This window comes from Mustela nigripes, chromosome 18, assembly GCF_022355385.1.
Source record: "Mustela nigripes isolate SB6536 chromosome 18, MUSNIG.SB6536, whole genome shotgun sequence".
Taxonomy (NCBI): Eukaryota; Metazoa; Chordata; class Mammalia; order Carnivora; family Mustelidae; genus Mustela; species Mustela nigripes.
In genome coordinates this window covers 16,905,204-16,929,314 of record NC_081574.1, presented here as the reverse complement: position 1 = coordinate 16,929,314, position 24,111 = coordinate 16,905,204, and the positions used below count along the sequence as shown (strand labels likewise).

Sequence of the window (24,111 nt, the reverse complement as noted above, 5' to 3'; positions counted from 1 at the left end):
TTGTTTTTAATGCCACTGCTCAAGGGAGGGAGGAGTTAATACCTTAGTAGGAACTATTTGGTGTTTATTTTGAACAAGTTTTAGTGAACTTTCAATGCGGTGAAAGAGATACAGTTTTCAAATTCAAAACTGTGTAAGAAATACCTGGGGGGCTGGGGTGCCTGCGTGGCTCAGTGGGTTAAGCCTCTGCCTGCAGCTCAGGTCACAATCTCAGGGTCCTGGGATCGAGTCCCGTATCTGGCTCTCTGCTCGAGGGAGAGCCTGCTTCCCCCCTCTCTCTGCCTACTTGTGATCTCTCTCTCTCTCTCTGTCAAATAAATAAATAAAAATCTTTTAAAAAAGAAAAGAAATACCTGGGGGGGCCTGTTTATAATATGGGTTCTGAGATGCCACTCCCAGAGAGTACAATTTAGTCAGACTAGAATCCGGATTCCTACTGCTCTTTGGGGATGCTAAGGCGGTGGTCCCTAGATCATATCCTGAAGCACATTCCTGCCTGGTAGGACCTCCTGAGCTGTCTCTCCATCCATGGTCCCTCCTATACCGTGGCAGCAGCTGGGCCCCCACTCAGGGTGGGCCGGAGCAGCCGGCAGGGCAAGGGAGGCCTGAGGGAGTCTATCCCAACAAGAGGGGCTGAAGTCAAATTCCTCACGGTAGAACCAGCCGGTTCTTTCTTAACACATTCAAGTAATTAAAAAGGGACCATTTCAGTATCCTGAAACAAGCAAGGATCGGCAAGATCAGAATATGGTGTGTTCTGACCTCCGGGCCTCTAGTTCCATCTGTATAAATAGCGCAGCGCTGACAAAGCTGCCATGAAGGGCTTCCTTTTTCACCAGAGACCTTGGGCAAGGCGGGAGGTTTCGCCCATAATAAAGTCACCAGCAGGTTTGCGGCCGTAGCAGGCCTAGTCATCTCTGGCTTCCCACCCACGCACCTTAGCTTGGCGGCTCCGTCCGTATCCCTGCGGCCTGGCTGCCGGGCGGGGCTCGGGGGCCCAGGGGGAGGAGAGGTCAGGGCCAGAAGCCCACTCCTGCGCCCAGGGCCGGACACCTGCTCCTGCCCGCCTCGGGTTCGGGTCAGGGCTGCCTGCCTGAGCTTCCGCCGCTGCGATCCGGACTGTGACATATGCTGCCCAGGTTTTTTTTTTTTTTTTTTCTTTCTTTCCTGCAGCAGCATCTGGAGGAGAAGCTGGGAGGGTCCCAACCAACCACAGGGTGTCCTCTGGAGGCCCAGCTGAGGCGCGTGGGCGGAAACGGCCCCTGGTCTCCGCTTGCTTTCGGCATGAAACACTCACGGAGCACACCACAAGGTTTTTCAGAGGTTAGACAAATTTGCATCCTTCTCCCCCAAGCTAGAGAGGAAGTGCTGGAGGAAGTCATGTATTAAAAGAATGGGGCGCAGGCTTAGGTTAGGAAGAGGGACTGTTTCTTGGCAGCTTTCCTTCTGGCTAGAACCCCCAGTTACCTTTAAGCCATTAACCCTAGAGGATAGGGATGGGGGTGGGGCGGACCCATTTGGAGTTCATTATCGCTGAAAGCCTGTTCCCTATCTTTAAACCTGAGCTTTAAGCTGATCAGCTGCCGTTGTCCTGGGATTCAGCTCCCTGGGGACAGCCGCAAATCACAGGACCGCTGCGCTTAGCACTGCCAACACAGGGCACCGGCCAGCAGCGGGGTGTTAGGGAAAGGTCCTGGCCTTGACCCTGGGGGGGGGGGGCGCGGGGGGAGTGGGGGCGGGGAGAGGAGGTCCTGTGCTGGCCCTTTTGCTTTCGCCTGGAGAATATGGACGAGCTTGTCTTTGATCCCTTAACCGGTTCTGCGCTCTTTTCTTCCTGTCATAAATCCAGTGACACGATATATATTTAAGGGTGAGTCAAACCTCAAATTACATTGCCCAAGAACGGAGCCACTGCAAGGAAAGTGGCTAAATTATTGGCGTGAGGCACAGGATGCCGGAGCCTATGGCACGGAGAAACCACTAGTAAAAGTGGAAGGAAACGACTTTTGAAGATATTGCTACCTGTGCTAAGAAACCTCGAGTGCTTACCAACCGTTTCTGATCAAACCTGAAAGTAAGTCTGTGCCTGTCGTGGGATGTCGGATGGACTTATCGGGGCCCTGTTCCGGCTCAGTGTTCTGCCTCTCTTCAGCCCCGGCAGTGGGATACCGAGGTCCCAGCTTGCCCTTGGAACTCTCTGGGCCAAGCGTATCCCAAGCCTGGTTGAAGGTCAAGTTTGGGGTGTTGGGGAGGATGGGGTCTCATCCAGCCATACGGAGCTTTCTGCCCTCCCCCATCTCCTCTGTGGCTCCCCCTACAACCTTGGGGGCTCATTTACTGCATCCTGGACTGGCCCCTGGTTATTCCAGATTTTTCTCCACTACAGTGCAGTTTGGGTGCTCCCTCCCAAGGGCTTTGTTGCCGAGGTCACCATCTCTGCGCCCCCCCCCCCCCCGCTTGCTTTCACATTCCAGCCGTGTGCTTGGCAGATAAAGACCTTCCCAATAACACCTTCTCCCCTTGTTGGAGTAACTGGGGAGATGGAAAGCAAACATCTGTCCCTCCTCTTATATAACCCGACCATTTCCAAGTTTCCTCTGCCCACTGAAACAGCCTGAGCCACGTTCTTGGGCAGGGCAGCAAATCCAGCCTCTTCCCCCTACCTGTGAGGCTCCTTCTGAGACAGCTGAACAATGTGACGCGGTCCACGGCTCAGGGCTTCTCCCTGGCCACCTCTGGAGGTGTTGCAGCCGCCAGCCTTTGCTGCAAGGGCTCCCTCCTTCCCGCTTCTCGGGGAAGGAAGGATCCTGGAGCCTCCCTCCCATTCCCCAAGAATGGCTAACCTGAGGCTCTTGTGTTGAATGAACTTTTCAGGGCTTGAAGATCATTAAATGGAATTATAATGCAGAAAACGAAAGCAAAATCAATATGGGTGTTTATGGGCTGAAGGTTTGTGTGCCCTTCAAAAGCCATATCTTAAAGCCTTAACCCCCACAGTAGCCCATTTGGAGATGGAGATTTTAAGGCAATAAGGTTAAATGAGGTCATGAAGGCAGGACTCTGATCCAATAGCCTTAGTGTCGTCTTTTTTTTTTCTTTTAAAACTATTTCAAATTTAATGTGATCTTCTTTCCACTTCTTTTTTCTTTTTTCTTTTCTTTTCTTTAAAGTAGGCTCCACACCCATAGGGCTTGAACTCATGACCCTGAGATCAAGACCTGAGCTGATATTGAAAGTAGGACACTTAACCAATTGAGCCACCCAGGCGCTCCAGGCTTGGTGTTTTCTTAAGAAAAGGCACCAGAGAGCTCGCTATCTCTGCGCATGCACACATTTGGGGAAAGGCCACATGAACACGCTGTGAGAAGATGTGCCACCTGCTACCCAAAGGGGGCGGGTTCACCAGACGTCAACCCTGCCAGCACCTTGATCTTGGACTTCCAGCCTCCAGATCTGTGAAAACTAAGTTTCTGTGGTTTAAGCCACCCGGTCTATGGTACTTTGTTCTGGCAGCCCTGGCACTCTGGGCTCTCCCTTCAGGCTGCCGCACACTCACTGCGGACCCTCTCGCGTGTTCACTCTTGCCTGCCCCTTGACTGATCAGCTCTCGTGCTGGCTCAGAGACCCGCAGTCTCTTTTGCCTGTCTCCTGGCCCCAGGCAGAAGGAGGAAAGTGCCATAAATCATCTCTATAAAGACCCGCCCCTGTCCAAAATGAAGATGGATTTTTATTTAACATTTCAGTCTGAAGCAGTTTCATCTGGACGATGCCACTGGGTTTTCCAAAAACCAGCCTTGCTGGGGAAAGGGAGCATCTCCCTAACAGCCTTCCAGAATGCAGAAAGTGTGACAGCTTCTTTTTCCCTTAATGTTAAAATTTTTTTTAGATATTTACAAAATTGATAGAATAGTACAGGAAACACTCACATACCCTTTACCTAGACTGAACGATCGCTAGCATTTGCCTTGTTTGCTTTATATGTGTGTGTATATATATATATATATATATATATATATATAGCGATATATATATATATATATATATAGCGCTGTGTGTGTGTGTGTGTGTGTCTGATTCATTTAAAAGTAAGTTGTACACATCATGATACTTTATCCCTAAACACATCAGTTTGCACCCCCTAAGAGTGAGGACAATTTTACAACTCACCACACCATTAACACCTAGGGAAGGCAGCGTAGGACACGCAGCTTTTACAATAGCCCTTTCCTCGTTTCTGCTTTGTTGTCCTCACACTTGAGGTCACAGAGCAGTGCGTGGTGTCAGTTCTTGGGAAATTTCAAGTTTCCCATCCACAGGGGGAATCTCCCCGTCCATGTGGGGAAATAAGGTTACTGGGATCTGAAGTGTAAGACTGACTTACAATCAGAGCAGAGATGGGTAACCCAAGTTACCTTAAAAGACAGAGGGGCTGCTAGATCTTTAACGCATGACCCGTGTGTCCAGATTAAAGGTAGTAACTTATCCAAAGAGGGAAGAAACCCATCTGGGTCAGAAAAGGCCAGGCTCCAGAGCACAGAGGAAATCCAGAGGCGGAGGTTACAGTGTTCATCACAAGCTGTTAAATTTGTCTGCTCTCCCGGATTGATCCCAGGGAGCCAGTGTCTGGGCTTTCTATCCATCTGATCAAACAAAATACACGTTTTTCAAGGGAAACCTGAAAGCGTCTATCAGGGTCAGGAGGCTGTGAGTGGGAGCTCAGTGCTTCCGATCCCCGTGTGGTAGGAGAGCCATGGAATGGATATTCCAACTTAGCAGAAATGTTCTCCCTGTGGCTCTCCAGGCACCAGCGAAGCTTGTTTTTCAGGGCAAGCTGTGTTTCCGGGGTGCTCTCGCCGTCCCGCGTTGTGAGAAGAGTGGGTATTTATGGGGTAGGTGGTAGAGCTGGGTAGAAGTGAGGCACCCAAATGTCAGTATGTAGGTGGGGTGCTTCGGGGTTCTGAGTAACAGCAGGAAAAGCAGCTCAGGGGGGGAGGAAGGCTCGGACATCTTTCTACAAAATACTTTTTTCTCAGTGTGGGGTGCTTTGTCATTTTCCCTGGGAGGTTTGGGAGGGGGCTTTTGGGTGTGCCCCGGAGAGGAGTCCAGGGACAGCAGAGAGGGGAGAGGCTCTCTGTTCTGAAGCTGGACTTGCAGTCACGCGGATTTAACGGCCTGCGCTGTGATGTCTGTTGACTGCCCCCCTCCCATCACACCCCCCAAGGAAGCCTCAGAAGCCCGTGTATAAAAGCTGTGGCCGTGAAGCCCAGAAAGATTTTTCTAGGACATCCGCCAGTGACAAAGCCTTGTCAGAATATGGATTGTAGGGTTGCCTGGGTGGCTTAGTGGGTGAAGCCTCTGCCTTCGGCTCAGGTCATGGACTCGGAGTCCTGGGATCAAGCCCCGCATCGGGCTCTCGGCTCGGCGGAGAGCCTGCTTCCCCTTCTCTCTCTGCCTACTTGTGATCTCTCTCTCTCTGTCAAATAAATAAATAAAATCTTAAAAAAAGAAGAAAAAGGAATATGGATTATATTTCCAGGGAAAAAAAAACGTGGGGGGTGGGAATACCATGAATCGGTTATTCCAGAGGGACTTTGCGCCTTCTGGAAGATGGTCTTACACCCCACTCGGCCCGTTTGTTGTTTGGAAATGAGGACACATGCCTCTGCATGTGGGATTTCTATTGAACAAGAAATGGGACCCCAGAAGTACTAGTTAATTGATAAGTACTGTCCCTGTAAGAGTGGGCCTTGGCTAATGGATTTCTAATATTCCAGTCCCATTGGAAAGGCCCCGTCTGAGGGAGGAAAGGTGGTCTGGCTCTCTGAGCCTGACGTTCACAGGTGGGATTGTCTGTGTTCCCTTCACTCAGATTCCATGCTGGAAGAGCAACAGTTTAGCTTTCAAGGGCTACTGTAACAAAGTATCATGAACTGGGTGGTTTCAAATAACAGAAATTTATTCCCTCCCAGTTCTTGTGGCCAGAAGTCTGAAATCAAGACTCTGGAAGGCAAGCCTCCTTCTGGAGTCTCTAAGGGAGAAACCTTCCTTGCCTCTTCCAGTTTTTGGTGTTTTCCAGCAGTCACTGCTATTTCTCGGCTTCTAGATGCATCTCTCTGATCTCTGCCTTTGTCCTCACAGGATGGTGATGTCTGTAGGTCTGTGTCTCTTCTTATAAGGACAGTAGTCGGCGTGGACTAGGGGGGGTCACCCTAATGACCTCATCTTAACTTAATTAGACCTGCAAAGACCCTATGTCCCAAACACACCACATTTATAATTAACGGGGTTCAGACTTCAACACCTCTCTTTGGGGGGACCCCTAACAGTAACGCTTACATTATGATGTAGCTTCCTTGAAGGCTCCCTTCTTGGAAAGACTGTCTTGGTCATACGACCCTGAAGTATTCTAATTCCTGTGCTAGTGATGTCTTACTGTAAAATTTATAAATCTGACTTAGAGGATGGTTTTGGTTTCCATGGAGCTAGGCTATAGGAAAGTAAGTCCCTGATAATATGTGAACCAGGATTTTTCATTTCCAGAGAGGGTGGTTTCTCAGCATGAGCTAATGAATTGCCTTTCTGCTTTGATTCATCCTGTGGTCTGTCTCAGCTCTGAGAGGAGCAGCCTGCCATAGCTGTACCACCAAAACCAAGTTTGTGAACTTTGGAGGCTGAGAAATACACTCTGGGCTCATCTCCCACGGTAATGTCCAACCGTATTCCCCAAGTCACCAGCCCAATACTACACTTGTCTTGTGGTCCAACGTGAGGCCCGTTACTAGTCTCGTTTTGGATTTCTAATATATGGGCTTTTGTTCTGTGTGAGGAATAAGAATTCCCAAGAGAGTTTGATTCCCTTGGTAAAGGAAACCAAACTCCCGAACACAGACAAAAAGAATTGATTAAAACCGAGAATGCCTTCAGATCTTGACTCGGATCCAAACTTCGTAGGCAAACAGAGGTTTTTTAAAGAAAATTGGTAAGATTGTTGGGATAATGAAATAGCCCAATACATCAGTCAAAAGAACCCTGATCGGGGTGCCTGGGTGGCTCAGTGGGTTAAGCCTCTGCCTTCGGCTCAGGTCATGATCTCAGGGTCCTGGGATCGAGCCCTACATCGGGCTCTCTGCTCCGTGGGGAGCCTGCTTCCTCCTCTCTCTCTCTACTTGCCTCTCTGCCTACTTGTGATCTCTGTCTGTTAAATAAATAAAATCTTTTTTAAAAAACAAACAAACAAACAAACCCTGATCAAGGCAGTGTTTCAAATCTCTGAAGTCATGAGATCAAATTTTGGTACATTCATTCTATAGGACAGAAGAGTTTTCTTCTCCAAATTTAAGCCAATCAGCTAGTGAGGAAACGCAGCACATATGAATAAATTTTATGACAGGCAACAAGTCTGGCACCTTCTATGACAATGAACCAGAGACACCTATACCCTACTGGGCTGAGGCAGGAAAAGTTATGACGGAAACAGTGGCTGTGCTAAGATGAGGACCAAATGACTGATGGCGCTCTTTGACGGGAATGGGTGATGTAGGAACTGACTGGCAGTGGGGGCAATTATTAGTTGACAAGGGTCCACACCGCAGGCAGGCTTGCCTGAGGGGTCACACGGCAGGGCAGCTGGAAGATTCAAGTGTGCACAAGAGAATCACCAGGACAGCTTTTATTTATTATTTATTTATTTTGAGAGAGAACGAGAACGTGCAAAAGTTGGGGGAGGGGCAGAGGGAGAAGCAGAGTTCCCCGCTGAGCAAGGAATCTGCCATGGGGGGGCTCCATCCCAGGACCCTAAGATCATGACCTGAGCTGAAGGCAGACGCTTAACCAACTGAGCCACCCAGATGCCCCCAGGAGAGCTTTTAAAAACACACGTTCTGATTCAGTACATCTGGGGTGAGGCCCATAAATTTGCATTTATGAGGAGGTGGTCTGGGTTGCTGGTCTGTGAACAGCATTTTGAGGAGCACGGTACTAGCAAACACTTAAAGGCTGCGAGTGGTTCCTGGGCTTGATTTTCTGTGGAAACGGCAAGTCTCCAGACAGAGAGGGAAGCTCGGGAAAGCAGCGTCAGGCTCTGTATTGGTTCTCATGGTACAGCTGCTAAGAGCAGACATCTGAGAGCCCAAAGTCCATGACACCTTCCAGGTGTGAAGCTTCTATGGGTTTCCAGGGTTTTCCCAGTTGGGCAACGCCTCTCTGAGGATAGAAAAGTCAGATGGTTTTAAGTAATTCTCTCTTTTCAAAGAACAATGTCTGGGTTAGTTGGATTGTAAGTTACAAGGACCTATCGGGGAGAATTTTTTGTCATCTCCTCTCATTTGGTATTGCCTAGGCAGTGAGCGTTATTATTATTAAATAATGATGAAAGGTATAACTACCCTTTGCGGCCTGCCTGCTGTGGGTCAGATGAGATGCTCACCAGTGACGGTGGGGAAGGCCATTCCTTTTAAGTATCTGTAGGGATGTGAGATGGTGCTGGGGAGTCTGTTGAATCACAGGGTGACACCATACCTCTCCCAGGAGAGTGAATACTACTGGAACATTTTGGAGGAAAATTGAATTTTTTAAATATTTGAGTAAGTATGCAAATATCACAGCATAACGGGCACGCTTTCATCCCCTGGGTTCTAACAGCTGACATTGACACGCTTCCCGTCCTGCGGTTGAGTCTATGTGTCTTTTCCTTGGATCTAAGTGGCCCTTTATGGCTGTACCAATAGAGTATGGTAGAAATGACGGGATGTGACTTCTGAGGCTAGGTCATAGAAGAGCCATGTTGTCTTGGGATGTCCTTGGAAGCCACCTATCATGCCGAGGTAGAATTCCGTGCAGAGAGGAGCTGATGCCCCCCAGCTCCCACCCTGACTGCCCATCCTACCACCAGCACTAACTTCCCAGGCACGAGAATACGGCATCTGGGAAGTGAGCTTTCCATCCCTCCTTGGGCCATCCAAGTTGCTCCTGTGTGAAGTAGACACGAGTCTTCCCTTTCAAGTGCTGTCTGGATTAGACACTTGTGAGATAAAGAAGTGACTGCTGGTTTAAATCCACTAGGTTTGGGAGTGGCTTGCTTGCAGAAATATGGAGCTAGATCGATAGGGGCTGATCGATTGGTAGTTCTAAGAAGGGCCGTGAAAGTAGTGATTTATCGGCAAGCCAGGCAGGATCGCAGGTATCCTGTGACCCTGTTACTCCTCCACCTATAAACTAGGGATGGAGGGGGGCCAGAGCAAGTACGAGAGCACGCAGGAGGAGTGGGCTTGGGTTGGAAATCACTGAGGCAAAAAGAAGGAGGAAGTATATTCTCTGTGTTTACAAGGGTCAGTGGGTTTTTAATGTCCTTGAAGATCAGTTTCCTCCGGGAATAACGAAGTTAAAAAAAGGAGAAGAGGATCTGCTTGGATTCACTTGAAATAAAGCCACTAGGATGAAATCAATGGAAAAATAAGACTCGGAGGAGGGTTGCAGTGGAGAGAAGAGATCAACCTTGGGGTAGAGGCTTGCATTGCAATGTGAAAGCATTTTGGAATCTAAATGAAACAATGGTGGTCCTAAGCATTGGATGTTAGCATCCACAGTGGAGGCTCAATGGCCCGAGTTCAAACTCTAGTGTGTAAAATTCAGCAGCTGACGTGTCCCCTGTCTGTCCACTCTCTGGTCCCCTGTCCTTCCGGGGTTCTGCTTTGAAGGCCAAAGCAAAATGAAGAGAAGATAGTTCCTCTTACTGTGTCCTTCTAGAGGCGGGGAAGTTCTGATTCACACTGTGGGTGATGGAAAACAGCTTGTTGATGACGCAGTTGAGGGCAGGCCTGTGGGGGTGAACCCGACACCCCGTGGTTCAGGAGAGCACCTGCAGAAGGAGGGTGGGGGCATGGGCGTCCCTCCGTGGCTGGGATATCAGGGTAAGGATGCCGCGGGGTCCAATTTCAGGAAGTTTAAGGCTTTGCTTAAGACGTTCTAACTCCAGGGCTGATAGACAGGAAGTCTAATTGGTCTTTTTCAATTTCCCTGGCCCAGCTCTGAGGGGTGTGCCATTGAGTAGGAAAGTGACTGGCAGAAGAGGAGGGACTGAAGGGACCCAGATGAATCTCTCTCGCTGGAGAATGAAGAGGGTTCGGCTTGCATCCTGCTGAGCTGCATTCCATACCCTTCTGGGGCCTCCCCTTCCTTTCTGCCAATCCAGGCTCTGGCCTTCCAGCTCCAGCAGGTTTGGGTGCTGACCGCACAAGCCTGTCCCATGCCTAGTCAGCTAGCTCGGGCTAACCCAGCTGTCAGCCGTGGTGGGAACCCCCCCATGTCACCGTGGAATAGAACATCTGTAAGCTACAAAGGACCTGGGCAATGGAGTTCAACCCCTTCTCTTCTATGGGCAGAGAAACTAAGGATCCAGAATTTTTAAAACAGCTCATTAGAGGTGATGCTGAACAGGGCCGGGAAACATATCTCCTCCTCCTGATTTCCTGGGCCCATGGCTCCTTGGCAGCTTCCCTCCAGAGGGCATTAAAGCAGAACTCTGACAAGAGCGGAGCAGAGGCTCTCAGCCACCTCCCTGCTTTGTCTCTGCTCCCCTGGCCCAAGGTGGAAGGAAGTAGATTTTCTACCCTCTTCGTCCCTGTGTTCCTCTCCATCTGGAAAATCTGTTTAGAGACTTGCAATCTTTATACTCCCGGGCAAGAGATCAGTCACGTGGCCAACAGCTCATGTCTGCTCAGTGACCTCAGATGGTGGGCAGTTTTGTCACTGAACTTCGCAAATCTTCCAACTTGGCCTTTTCTTGTTTGCATTTTCAAGTTGTTTCCAATTTTAGAAAACGCCCTTCTTGCCTTTTCAACTCCTGGCTTCAACCCCTTACCTCAGTCACTTGGTTACTTCTTTTCCTTTAAAAACTCTTTATTTTTTGTTTTTACAGAGTTCAGAGAGCGAGAGGATTTAAAAGAGGATGGGTTAAAAAGCCTCACTCCCTACCCTAGCCCTGTCCGCCTCTCCTTGGGCCGTAAGTCTAAATAATTGTCATTAGATTCTTACTTATTTTTCCAGGACTCTTACGCAGACAACAACACATAAAGATATTTACTCTTTTTTTTTAAGATTTCATTTTATTTATTTTTTTTTATTTTCATTTTTATTTATTTGACAGACAGAGATCCCAAGTAGGCAGAGAGGCAGGCAGAGAGAGAAGAGGAAGCAGGCTCTCTGCTCAGCAGAGAGCCCGATGCGGGGCTCGATCCCAGGACCCTGGGATCATGACCTGAGCTGAAGGCAGAGGCTTTAACCCACTGAGCCTTCCAGGCGCCCCAAGATATTTACTCTTATACCCCTTCTGTTTCTTACACTGAAGGAGCGTACTATGCTCACTATATGACATCTTATATTTTTCGCACAAGTAGTATTTTACTGAGGTTGAACTTATTTATATACAGTAAAATGTACAAAATATTCAAGTGCCTAGGCCAGTGAAAAGTTTTCCTTTTTTAAAATGTATTTTCCCTGTGTGACTTTTATTTTTATTTTTTAAAAATTTATTTATTTATTTGAGAGCATGCACGCAAGCGTGTGGGGGGGTGTGGGGTAGGGGTTGGGGGGAGGGGCAGAGAGAGAATCCCATGCAAACTCCCTGCTGAGATCATGACCTGAGCTGAAATCAAGAGTCAGCCCCTCCACTGACTGAGCCACCCAGGCGCCCCTCCTGGGTGACTTTTAAGAGCGCCTTTATGGAGGTATAATTGGGTACAGGGATCAACTGCATGCAGATGTAAATACCTAGAACAATCCCCATGACCGAGACAGTGAGCATACACGTCATACTTGGAAGTTCCCCTTTGTCTCTATATTTTCTTATTAGCTACTGAGAAAGACCAGATTGATGAGCTGGGCTGAAAACATCTAACAAGCTGATTAACGCTTTTAGGATACTTCTCAAAGCATCTCTAGTTTCTAAAGAGCCAGTAGGCGGGTAACAAAATTTAAGGCTTTTCTACAATGAAGTCTTATTAATCACCTCAATTTCCAATGCTTACACATTTGACCTCAAGGCACTTTGACTAAGATTAAATGGAACGTATTTCCCATAGAAAGCTTATTTTGCCTCGCTTTAAAGTTTCTAGTGTCCCAGCTTCTGGTCCTGGGCCATTTGACTCAAAGAATCAAGGACTCTTGGGAAAACAAAAACCGACAGAACTTCTATGAAACTCCAGGATTTTCTTTGTTTACGAGCCATAATTCTGGAAGGAAGGAAATGAACACTTAGCAAGCCCCTTCTGTGTGTCAAGCACTTTACATAAAATAAATCATGTAGCCTTCCCAAGTAACCTACAACAGAGAGGGATGGAATCACCACCATGTTGACAGAAGGGGAAATAAGATCTGAGAGTCTAAGCAACTCGTCCACGGTGACCCAGCAATGGCATGAGCTGGAATTGAAACCCAGGTCTCTATTATGTTAGAGCCCATCCTTTTCTTACCATGGATCTACCCTCTGTTTCCCATCCCCAGACAAATTATATTTAGATAGCTCTACACGCATGCACGCGCACACGCACACACACACCACAGGGTAGGATGTGCTATAGGGCACATTTTTAAAACTTCCAAATGCCCCCCCAAAAAACAGTCTATAACAGAACATGGAGGCTAAGGGGTCCAAATACATTTAATTTGCTATTTTACGATACTTTGCTATTGCTATCAGTTGACATGCCTTGAGTCGTTCCCAAGTTTTTCAGTGAACAAGAACTGAGAAGTACCCCGAGAACTGTGCTCTGCACATTGGCAGTTGAAAAGTAGCATCTTGGGGCGCCTGGGTGGCTCAGTGGGTTAAGCCTCTGCCTTCGGCTCAGGTCATGATCTCAGGGTCCTGGGATCGAGTCCTGCATCAGGCTCTCTGCTTGGCAGGGAGCTTGCTTCCCCCCCTCTCTCTGCCTACTTGTAATCTCTGTCAAATAAATAAATAAAATCTTTAGAAAGAAAGAAAGAAAGAAAGATAGCATCTCTGGGCAAAGACTGAATCCTGTGTTTGCAGAAGGGAGGCACTGAATGGGAGACGATGCGTGGAGTCTGGGAGAGCAGAGGCGTTCTAGAAAGGCCTGAGTGGAGGAGGGAGGGGAATCGGATTATTGGGTGTGTAGTTGGGGATCTGAGTACCCAGAACTTTCAAAGACAGACAGTGACGTCTTGGCGAGTTGCTGGAGTTTCAGAGAGAGCTGATGAAGGGCTGGTAGTTGGGTGAGGATGAAGTGTCAGGCATCCCGCCTCGGACCCATATCTATTCACTTCTATATTCTTCAGCAACTGGAATCTTCGTGTTACAGAGCCAACCTCAAGTAGCTGCGAATGAAGGGAACAAGGCCTGTGGCACCAGCGTCCCACAAGGAAGCTGTGACACTCAGAGCAGGGGACTGACGAGTTTCACGGAGGGCCCATTTGCAAAGCTGGAGCGGGTCCCCAGAGAAGCAGCAGGGAGGGGTGAAGCACCGGGACCAGCCAAGGCAGGAAGCCATGATCGCCCCCAGGTCAGAGGCGCAGAGGTGCAGAGAGAGGGTGCCGGTGATGGGCGGGAGCGCTGGGTGAAGGAAGTGTACAAGCTCCAGGATGGGGACTAAATGCCCCATCCTGACTCACCCTGTGCCCTCTGCTCACTCCTAGATCTTCCTGTTGGCCCATACCGGGGGTCACAGGAGCTCTGTGGGTACTGGGCTCAGAGATCAAGCTCTGGGGAGACAGATGAACACTATCCAGGGCAAAGCCCGTGCTGGGGGGAATCTGGGAAGGCTTTTCTGGGCAGCGCATCAAAGGAGCTATTCCAGGTGCCCTAGAAGCTCCGAGTTTTAAATTCATTCCCTTTCATACTCCAACAGCTTGCCCTGGTTCACAGCAGAAGCTCGATAAACCAGGACCTTATTCTCACAGTGCAGTCATCATCCCTGTGTCCCCAGATACAGGGACCCGCTCTTTAGCTCAACACTTGCTAAGGAGGCGGTCAGGGGTCTATTCCTGGTGATGACAATAGTGATGGGTTAGCGACTTCAAGTTCAAGGTAGAGGGTGCCCAGATAACCCTGAATGACAGTGTTGTTTATTGGGTCAAAAGAGGTCCTCCTCATTAACTCATTATCTTACTGGAGAGGCAGTTGCATTTGGGCTCCCGCTTTTCAATGAGAATGGCTCTATTTCCGACTTGCTTGGAAACTGTTATTAACTATTATTCCAAACAATGCGTTTGCATATTTGACAATCCGGAAACCAAATTTAGCCGTGTAAATTATAGACAACTGCTCTCTGATAATGTCACTGTGATGTCCCAATTTTTAAGAAATGGAAGATTAACAAAGCCGGCTTTAAATGCTTCAAACAATATTTTATGGAAGAAACCATTTCCCCCCCGAAGATGCATAGATCTCTAAAATGTTCCCGGAGCACTCTGGAAGATTGCTGTGTAATGTTTCTTCCAAAGGAAGGGGAACTTGCAGAACATTGAAGAGATGCCCAGACTGTGCAAAGCTATAAGCGCCTTCAACTTACTAAGGAATTATGTTGGAACTAAGAGAAACTTAAGAGGTAATTTAAATGATTTAAACGCCGTTTTCCCTCCTTCTCCCCAAACCTTCAAGACAATGCTCATAATGTTAGGCTGACCCTTAGCATATGTGATTTTAATGAAAGACAAGACGTTTTTCACATCCTGAGTCCACTTCAAACCGTTCTTTAAAGTAGTGATTTCTTGTCAAGGCCCTTACGCGGACTCGTGAAGAAGGGACAACTGACCTTTGAAAACCATTCCGTGGCTCTGAATTATCTAAGTATATTGTAGCTTCATTCTGGCAGACAAGAGAAACCAAGAACTGGTGGATAATGGAGAAATCTGTTAACGTAACTGGGTTTGAATGGCAAGTTACTGAATGGCTCTGAATCTGGCTTCTCATCTTTAAATACTTTAAAAAAATTTTTTTAGATTTTATTTATTTATTCGACAGACAGAGATCACAAGTAGGCGGAGAGGCAGGAAGGGAAGCAGGCTCCCTGCTGAGCCATGAGCCCGATGTGAGACTTGACCCCAGGACACTGGGATCATGACCTGAGCTGAAGGCAGAGGCTTTAACCCACTGAGCCTGAACCACCCAGGCTCCCCTGGCTAATTATCTTTAAAATAAGGCTGATAGGATTAGCCCACTATTGTTTGCTGTAAACAGTGTTCAATACACGAGTATTAAGGAATTTTTAAATATTAATTAATATTATTAATTAATTAATAATTTTTAATATTAAGAAATATTAAGGAATTTTTTCCTATAGGTACTTGTTACATGGAGTACAGTGAAAAAAACCCAACCACTGTAATGAGATTTCTCAGTTTGGGGCCCTTCCTGAGAACGCAGCGGCCCTCAGAGATGAAGAGAGCCCCATCATATACATGAGAACTGAAGAAACGCAGTGCCTTCTGACAACCCCATCTAGCATATGCCAACTCGAGGGTGCTGTGCTTCTAATTTCAAACTCATCATCTGTTGGGGTACCACCACCAGCTGGCTTTGCCCTGGTTTTCTCACCAGGTGGCTCTCACCGTGCTCAGTGGGACAGTGATGAGAGTACTTACTCTTCCTGCGGAAGGATTCGTGGGATTGGGCTGCTGCCCGCATGGGGAGGAGGGAGGTGGCGGAAGGGGGCAGGAACTCATGCTTCTAGACCTGGGAAGGATGTTGATATGAAATTGTGGCTTTTCTCTGATGGTGATGCTTCAAGACTTAAAGGGCTTCCAACTTCAACAGCCCCAATAGGACAGATGTTGTACAAAGCCGGGGTCTTTGGGTCAGCAGGTCTTCAAACTGCTCTGAGATCTGACAAACTGGAAACTTTGGGAGGAGAATGATCTCTTCTACATATACAAACATATAAATCTTTTATATATAAAAGATTTGACTTATTTATTTGACAGAGAGATCACAAGTAGGCAGAGAGGCAGGCAGAGAGAGAGAGGAAAGCAGGCTCCCTGCTGAGCAGAGAGCCCGATGCAGGGCTCGATCCCAGGACCCTGGGATCATGACCTGAGTCGAAGGCAGCGGCTTTAACCCACTGAGCCACCCAGGTGCCACTCTTCTTTATGTTTTTAATAAATTATACACAATGGGTTATCCTCATAATTTACACAACTTGTAGCCCCCCAAATGTTTACTTTTTACAATTATTATAAAAACAAGTAATGCTTTTGGAATATCTTTAAAAATTGAAATTTATTTTAATAAATATTATGTACACTCCAAATATTTTAATAAATATTATATAAATATCACTGAGACCAAATAGAGCATAAAATAGAAGGAAGGGGGAGAACAGTTAGAAGCTATTTCAGGAATCTGCTGTAATATCTCCCTTCAAGTAGTCCACTGCACAGACAGATGGTGATGAACTGATTTAAGTCTTAGCTACCACTGTTACCCCTCCCAGAAGCATTCTCTAGAATATTCCAGATGGGTGACAATTCAGCCTTTATTTTATTGTACTTATTTAATTCTAACTACTATTCAAGTTTATTAAAGTTGTACATAGCTTGGTTTAAAGTCAAACTGTATTTTATTTCAAGGGTAATAATGAGAACCAGCTTTCCCCATCTCTACAACCAGTCTATGATCTTGCTGTCTGGAGGCAATCACTTCTAGTCGATTCTTTTAGCTGATTATTTTGGCATTTATCTTCTTGGTGCCATATAATCTGCGTATACTGCTATGTCTCAATTTCTCAATTTCAGATATTATTAATTTCTATCATAGCCGTCAAGTTTACTTTTGTATATCCCTCTCTGCTGTATCGCTAATTCCAAAACTCAAGTCTTAACGGTTAAATCATCTTTGGTGTTTACTTCCTTATGAGTGTGTGTATGTTGTTCAATTTTTTTTTTAAAGATTTTATTTATTTATTTGACAGACAGAGATCACAAGTAGGCAGAGAGGCAGGCAGAGAGAGAGAGGGGGAAGCAGGTTCCCCGCTGAGCAGAGAGCCTGATGTGGGGCTCGATCCCAGAACCCTGGGATCATGACCCGAGCTGAAGGCTGAGGCTTTAACCCACTGAGCCACCCAGGCTCAGTTGTTCAACTTTGAACCAAGTGGGTTACACTTTGTCTTAGGAATTTTTGTTACTGTTGGAGATAATTAGCTGCCTTTGTTTTTTCATTTCCTTACATTTCTTTAACCCCCACCTCACCTTACCCCAACACACACACACTCACGCACATGCATGTGCGCATGTATGCACACACACACACACATACACTCAATCATTCAGGTCTGTCAGACACCTCCTGTTTGACTTTCAAATGGTTAAATATCCGACAATCAATCAGTTCCGAAGGCGTCCCTCCCTGAGCCCTTGGAGGATCAAGGACTCCGCCTCCAGCCTGCACTTGGGTCTACACCAGACCTACTGCCCACGTGTGGCATGGATTTTCCTCACTCCTTTCCCATCTTCTACATCTTCCTCTCACTTCACTCCCTGACTTCTCAGGAGCACATTCTCTGGAAGCTTATTAAGAAAGGGCACATTGGGGTGCCTGGGTGGTTCAGTGGGGTAAAGCCTCTGCCTTTGGCTCAGGTCATGGTCCCAGGGTCCTGGGATCAAGCCCATCGGACTCTCCACTCAGCAGGAAGCCTGCTTCCCCCTCTCTCTGCGCCTGCCTCTCTGCCTACTTGTGATCTCTGTCAAATAAATAAATAAAATCTTTAAAAAAAAAAAGAAAGAAAAGGTGCATTGGAGGTAAAATTCTTCTTCCTGTGTATTTAAAAATGTCTTTTCTCTGCCCTCACACTTGATCGACCATTTGGCTGGTAATAGAATTCCAGGCTGAAAAGAATGTCCCTCAGAACTTCGAAGCTAGTGATGGGTCCGTGTCTTCTAGCTTCCAGTGTCACCATCGAGCCTTCTGATGCCGTTCTGATGCGTTCTGATTTCATCTATTTTGTATGGGACTGTTTCTGTTCTCTCTAAGTGCTTTTAGTAGCTTCCGTTTTAGGCCTGGCCTACCCTTTTCATTATTTATTCATTCACTGTGCTGAGCGCTTTGTGGTTATGTTCAATCTGGAGACTCATGTTATTGAGTTCTGGAAAGTTTTCTATTATTTCTTTGATAATTTCCTCTCTTCCGTGGTCTTCATTCTTTTTTTAGAACAGCTATTAGTTGGTGTCAGACTTCTTGAATTGATTCTCTGAGTTTCTTACTCTGTTTTATTTTTCTTCTCTCTCCCTCTGTTATTGATGTACTGTGGGGGCTCTTTCCTCACATTTACCTCTCGGTCCCTTTACTGAGCACTTAAAATTAATTTTTTGAGCGAATAATATATACTTATGTATCAAATATATCAAAATATTTGGTATAAATATATCAAAATTATAAAAGAGAATGTAGGTAGAAGTAAGCCTCCTCTGGACCTTGTTCTTGAGACATCCAGCTCACCGTGTTGGTGGGGATATTTGGCACAGGAGAGCGTGGGACTGGAAAACAAGGGTATTTTATACAAGTTTGCATACTGAATGATGCAAGTGCCAGCTCTCTTTCCACACCCTGCTCCTATCATGCAACCCTCCAGGCATATATTCTCCTAGGTAGGAACCCGCTAAAAAGTTTTGTCGGAGAAAAGAACCTTGGCTATCTGTCAGCAACTTTGGGTCTTTTTTCCCTGGTTGGTAAGATTCCGTAACGTAGAACATTCTAATATCCTGTTTGGAGAGTATCATCCTGAAGCCCAGCTGCTAAGATTTTGAAAAAGAGAGCTGGCGTGAGATAGGGTATTGGGGGCTGACAGGTGTTGGGGGAGCCTCTCCATTATCGGTAGGTACATTTCTGCTTTATCTTTCTGTCCTCCATTTTGGGCCACCATCCTCAACTATGCTTAGTCTCCCAGCCCAGACACCTTCTGTTTTGCCCTCTCTGGAGAATGATCCTTGAGTCTTCAGTTGGAGATAGGGTGTTGGCGGGGGGGGACATCCTCTGGGTGAGTTGAGTCAGGGAGGGATTCTGGAGTTCCAACTGCTTCTTCCGGTCTTTAGACTGGATGATTCCCGTCCATCTATTTTCTTGCTTACTGAGGCTTTCCTTTGCTACTGTCACCTTACTCTTACTAGTCTACCTAGCGAATGTTTTATTTCAGATAATACTATTTTGTTTTAGAATTTCCATTTTATTTTTTCTAATAGTTTCCATATCTCTATTTTTTAATAGTTTCCATATCTCTGCTGATTTCCTATCTTTTCATGAATTATGAATATATTTTCTTTTACTTTATTGAACATAGTTACAATAGATGATTTCGAATCCCCATCTGCCACGAAAGTCCTATCAAGATCACTTTCTTCTCATTACTTTTCCTCTTGAATATGTCATATTTTAAAAAGATTTCTTCATACACTGAATAATTTTGGATTATATTCTGGACCCGGAGACTTTTATGATTCAGAAAAGTGTTGTCTTCCCCACAGCAAATACCATGGTTGCACTGAAACTGAAAACTGTAATTTGGCATGGAGGTTCGAACCTCCATTTAGTTCTTGGACCTTTCTCCGGGCTGTTTGCAGTTTTCCCTGCGCACGTGTAGCTTAGAGCCACCTAGATATTTGGTCCGAGTTTCTGCACATCATTTGTGCTTCCCTGCCACCAGCCTTCATCTTTCCAATATTACAGCTTCATTTTCCAGTGGCCGTGGTTGCCCTGAATTCTGCTCTCTGGTTCTTGAGGGAAGAAAAACTACAGATTTTCTGTTGGAGTTTGGGCTCTGCAGTCTCGTCACCTCCCCTCCATCTAAGAAATTAAAAAGGGAGGGGGGCCCTCTCCCTGCCATCCTGTGCCATTCCATTCTTCCAAATGTTAGCTCCCCTATCTCGAATCTGTTTACTTTTGTTCCCTCCACAGGGCCTCAGAGAGTTTATTTTTTCTAATGCTCAGAGTTCAGAGTTGTAGCCTGTGGGAGGGCAGGTCCGGTAGAAGCTCCCTCTATGTCAGAAGTAGACTCTTCCTAACTGCTTCTTAAACAACTGGTCAAGCAATTCACTCTTCAGTCATTAACTCTACTTCCAAAGCAACGCGATGCCACCAGATTCTGAGATATTGGAGTTTCTGTGCGTAGATGAGAATACCACTGCTCCTCTATTCACTCGTTAAAAAAAAAAAATCTCTTAATGAGCATTAAATAGCATACAAACAAAGTTGGAGATAATGGAAGATTGTGCCGCGGAACATTCGAGTTCAGACATAATCCATGTAGCCACAACATGGCAGAGGTCAGGTTTTTCAGTCTCGTGTGAGCCAGAATAAGAGCATTCCCTGAAGCCAGTACTTTTAAAAATGCAGCTAAGGACTTGTAATAGCAGAGTCACCTGGGGGGGGGGCTGTTAAAAATACATGTTTCTAGGCCCACCTACATCTTCCCCAGACAGAGTATGGGGGTGGAGCCTAGGTGTTGCCTGTTGTGATTATTATCTTAGGCTGCATAAGCAACAAATAGCCCCCTAATGTTTGCTTGTCCCCCACCCCCCCGCCAGGTGCCAGGCTGTTGGGAGGGAGGCTGCTTAGCAAAATGGGACTGGTGTTACCAGCCAGATGCAGCGTCTGACTCCAAGGAAGCGAATGTGTTTCCAACAGCAAAGACAAATAGTTTGGAAGCATATCATGTGATAGGAAAGAGTTTTGTTTTCCCAGCATCTGTTTGAAATGAGGTTCTGGACTAAGACTTTAGGGCTGATTGAGGAGGTGCTCTTAACATGTATACTCTGTAACTTCCAGGCAAGAAGTCACTATTAGGCACAGCAACAACGACCCCTGGGCTGTAACAGCGTGACCTTGTCACTGTCCTCTCTGGTGTTCTCTCCCCTTCCTGCCACAGGTTTACCCTGTATGACAGCAATCTCATTGACCCGGTCGCTTCAGGACATTCCATACATACTGGAAACCTTTATGAAGGTCATCTCATTAATTTCTGGAAGCCAATTTTTACTTTTCTTTGCCATAAACTCAAGAACACAGAGAACGTGTCACTGGCCTGCTAGATCCTTTTAATTAGGAATTAGCTTAATTCTTTCTTTCTTTCTTTCTTTCTTTTTTTTTTAAGATTTTATTTATTTATTTGACAGACAGAGATCACAAGTAGGCAGAGAGGCAGGCAGAGAGAGAGGGGGAAGCAGGCTCCCCGCTGAGCAGAGAGCCCAATGTGGGGCTCGATCCCAGGACTCTGGGATCATGACCTGAGCCGAAGGCAGAGGCTTAACCCACTGAGCCACCCAGGTGCCCCAGGAATTAGCTTAATTCTTAATGCACTAGCAACTCTAGCCAATCAATTTAGGTCTCAGTAAACTTGTTCCAGAGACATTAGTGTACTTTTTAAAGGACCCCTTTCTCTATTGAGGTACGAGGTGTTTCCTGAGAAAAGTCCCCCCCCCCCCAAACAGCTATACTATAACCCGCAGAAGAAGATGTGGACATAATCCAACAAGACTTTGCTCCCAATTGAAATAAAATTTGAATCTCTTTAGGGTTTGAGTCGAAACTTGTGGCTTCATTCACTGGTTCAGAATTCAAAATAATTTCTCCCATTGATCTTGTACTTTTCCCCTGAATATTATTGAATTCAAATCCCCTGAAATAGAGCTAATAATCTGCTCTAGCTGAATGTTTGGAATTCTTTAAACCTCAAACAGGTTGAATTTATCTGGGGCTAGGAAGTGGTGAACCTCAACGTTGCAAGCTTTTCTCTGAACTCAGACCACCCAAATGGTTCTTCTCCTGTGGAGCTGTTGGTTAGCCCTGAGATGCAGATTTTCAATTGCTTGTTTTCTTCCTTCTTTTCTTCCTTCCTCCCTTCTTCCTTCCTTTCTTCCTCCCTCCCTCCCTCCCTTTTCCCCCCCTTCCCTTCCAGTTGTCTATTACTTCCACTTTTCAGATTGGGAAATTGAAGCCCTAGAAAGGTAAGCACTGTGCTCAGGTCTTGGTTACACACACCTTTTTGGGGGGAGATAGGAAAAGGAATGAATAAAAGACAGGTGTTCCTCTCCAAGGCTATAGAAACTGTCTCTCTCTCTGGGCCCTTTGTGAGGCCCTACATGAGTAGTCTGCCCCTTGCGCCATATGAGCCCTTTGAAGGTCTTTGAAGGAAGCAAGAGAGATTTTTGAGTTGTGCTAATATTTCAAAAAGTCCAACAGAAATCACATGTTTCCCAAAATAAAACTCCATGAATAAACTAGAATGTCATGGTATTTTTGCTTTTGATTAGAGTTAAATTAATTCAGTTTGATAACATTGATTATCATGCTGATCTGAAGCTGTGATTACAGTTATATGCGTCTTAGATGATTAAAGTGTGAAAAATAGGTTAATTATGTCTTAATAAATACAGTTTATTTGATAGGCAGAATCTTATAAAACCTGAAACTAATCAGAAAAAAATATGACACGTTTTGGAAACGCTCTATATATACCTAGAATAGGTAGAGTGTCAACGAACATAAAACTCCAAAACATATCTATTTCGAAATTTTCTGGGAATCCCAAAAATCCAATATTTGTTTTTTCTGATTGCCTTAACGTGAACAGTACAAAGTTGAATTCCCCTTTCTTGTACTTCTGACGCTAGGTTGCCTATAGTCCATGACCAGCTAATGTCCATAAATGGCAGATGCCTAGTCTTCATTATGTGTGTGTCAACGTATCTAATTTCAGATTTTTGTGTTGATGTCTATAGATGCTGATAGTACATTTTATTTTTTTTTAAAGATTTTTATTTATTTATTCGACAGAGAGAGAGACAGAGATCACAAGTAGGCAGAGAGGCAGGCAGAGAGAGGGGGGGAGGCAGGCTCCCTGCTGAGCTGAGATCCCAGGACCCTGAGATCATGACCTGAGCTAAAGGCGGAGGCTTAACCCACTGAGCCACCCAGGCACCCCAGTACATTTTAAAGAAAGTATTTTGAAAGTAACAATACAAGGATTATACTGAGAAACAAAGACAAAAGTGTAATATACCATTCTGTTTACACTCAACAGATTTCTTTCCCATGTGCTAACAACACATGGTAGTTTCCAGGGCAGTTACGCTCGTGTGCAATGTATAAATAGAGACATTACGTATTTTCTGATCTCTTATGAATCATTAGACTAGTCGAAAGACTTTTTTTTTTTTTTTTTTGAGAAAATACTCAACTTGCTTCCCTGAGCTAATTCTACAGGTTGAGGTTTTCATAATCACCTTACCATCGCTGTGGCTTTGGGCGTCACTGTTGTGACTCACCTGGCTCTAGCTGCTTTAGACCCACAGTCCGGAGTTCACATTGCTGAAGGGCAATGACTAAGATCATTGTTTCCCCAGGGCATGGCCTTTAAAGGTTACATCAGTGGGGAGATGGCACAGGCTCTGGGGCTTAGGAACATGTGACTTGCTCAGGTTAGGCTGCCTCCTTCCCTGGTATAGTCTGGTTCCAGAGATCTTTCTGGAGTGTTTCTTGGCCTTAGGGAAAGGTCAGACAGCACCTGCTGTCTCCACGCAGGTGTCTATGAATTTCGACGTAATTCCAGAAGCGACTAACTATTAATCCGAGGCGTGATTTGGGTGAGCATTGTATGTCTGTTGGAGCACAATACGCAAGAACAAAAACGGGGCTGAAGTAACAGAAGCTTAATCTCTTCGGGCTCCTTGTATGTAAAGGAGGGGATGGTACAGATGGTCACCAGACACCTTCCAGCTCTTGACCGACTTTCTATATCTCTAAACTTCCTTCATAGTAAGTCTCAGAATAAAGATAGTCCCGGTACCACACTGGTTGCCACATTGAGCCAGACAGGTGATAGTTTACATGCATGGGAGCTCATCTGTGGGTAGACGAAGCTAGGTTCAGACAGGGCACATGCCTCAAAGTACATATTTTAATCTTTAAAAAAAAACAAAAAACCACAGGAAGTTCTCCTGTGAAGGGTGACTCTTTTCCTTTAGTTTCTTCATGCTGGTACAGAAAACAACCAGCTCTGAGCTTGTAAGTGTCCCCATTGGAAACTTTTATCCCAGGGACTGGACGGGTTAATGATTATAAGGTTTTTAATTGTGTCATTTTCTATGATTTCAGAATTGTCTTTAAGTTCTTAA

The 24,111-nt window shown here is 45.9% G+C and overlaps 1 long non-coding RNA gene across 1 annotated transcript in view; it reads left to right on the top strand.

The window, feature by feature from the left end:
- Positions 1-1,162: 1,162 nt before the first annotated feature.
- Positions 1,163-24,111, top strand: part of LOC132006522 (uncharacterized) — a 23,546-nt gene continuing 597 nt past the window's right edge. Inside the window, exons 1-3 of the long non-coding RNA XR_009401126.1 lie at positions 1,163-1,323; positions 1,850-2,074; positions 10,916-10,999. This is a non-coding gene — a long non-coding RNA (uncharacterized LOC132006522). The remainder of the gene's footprint in view (positions 1,324-1,849; positions 2,075-10,915; positions 11,000-24,111) is intronic.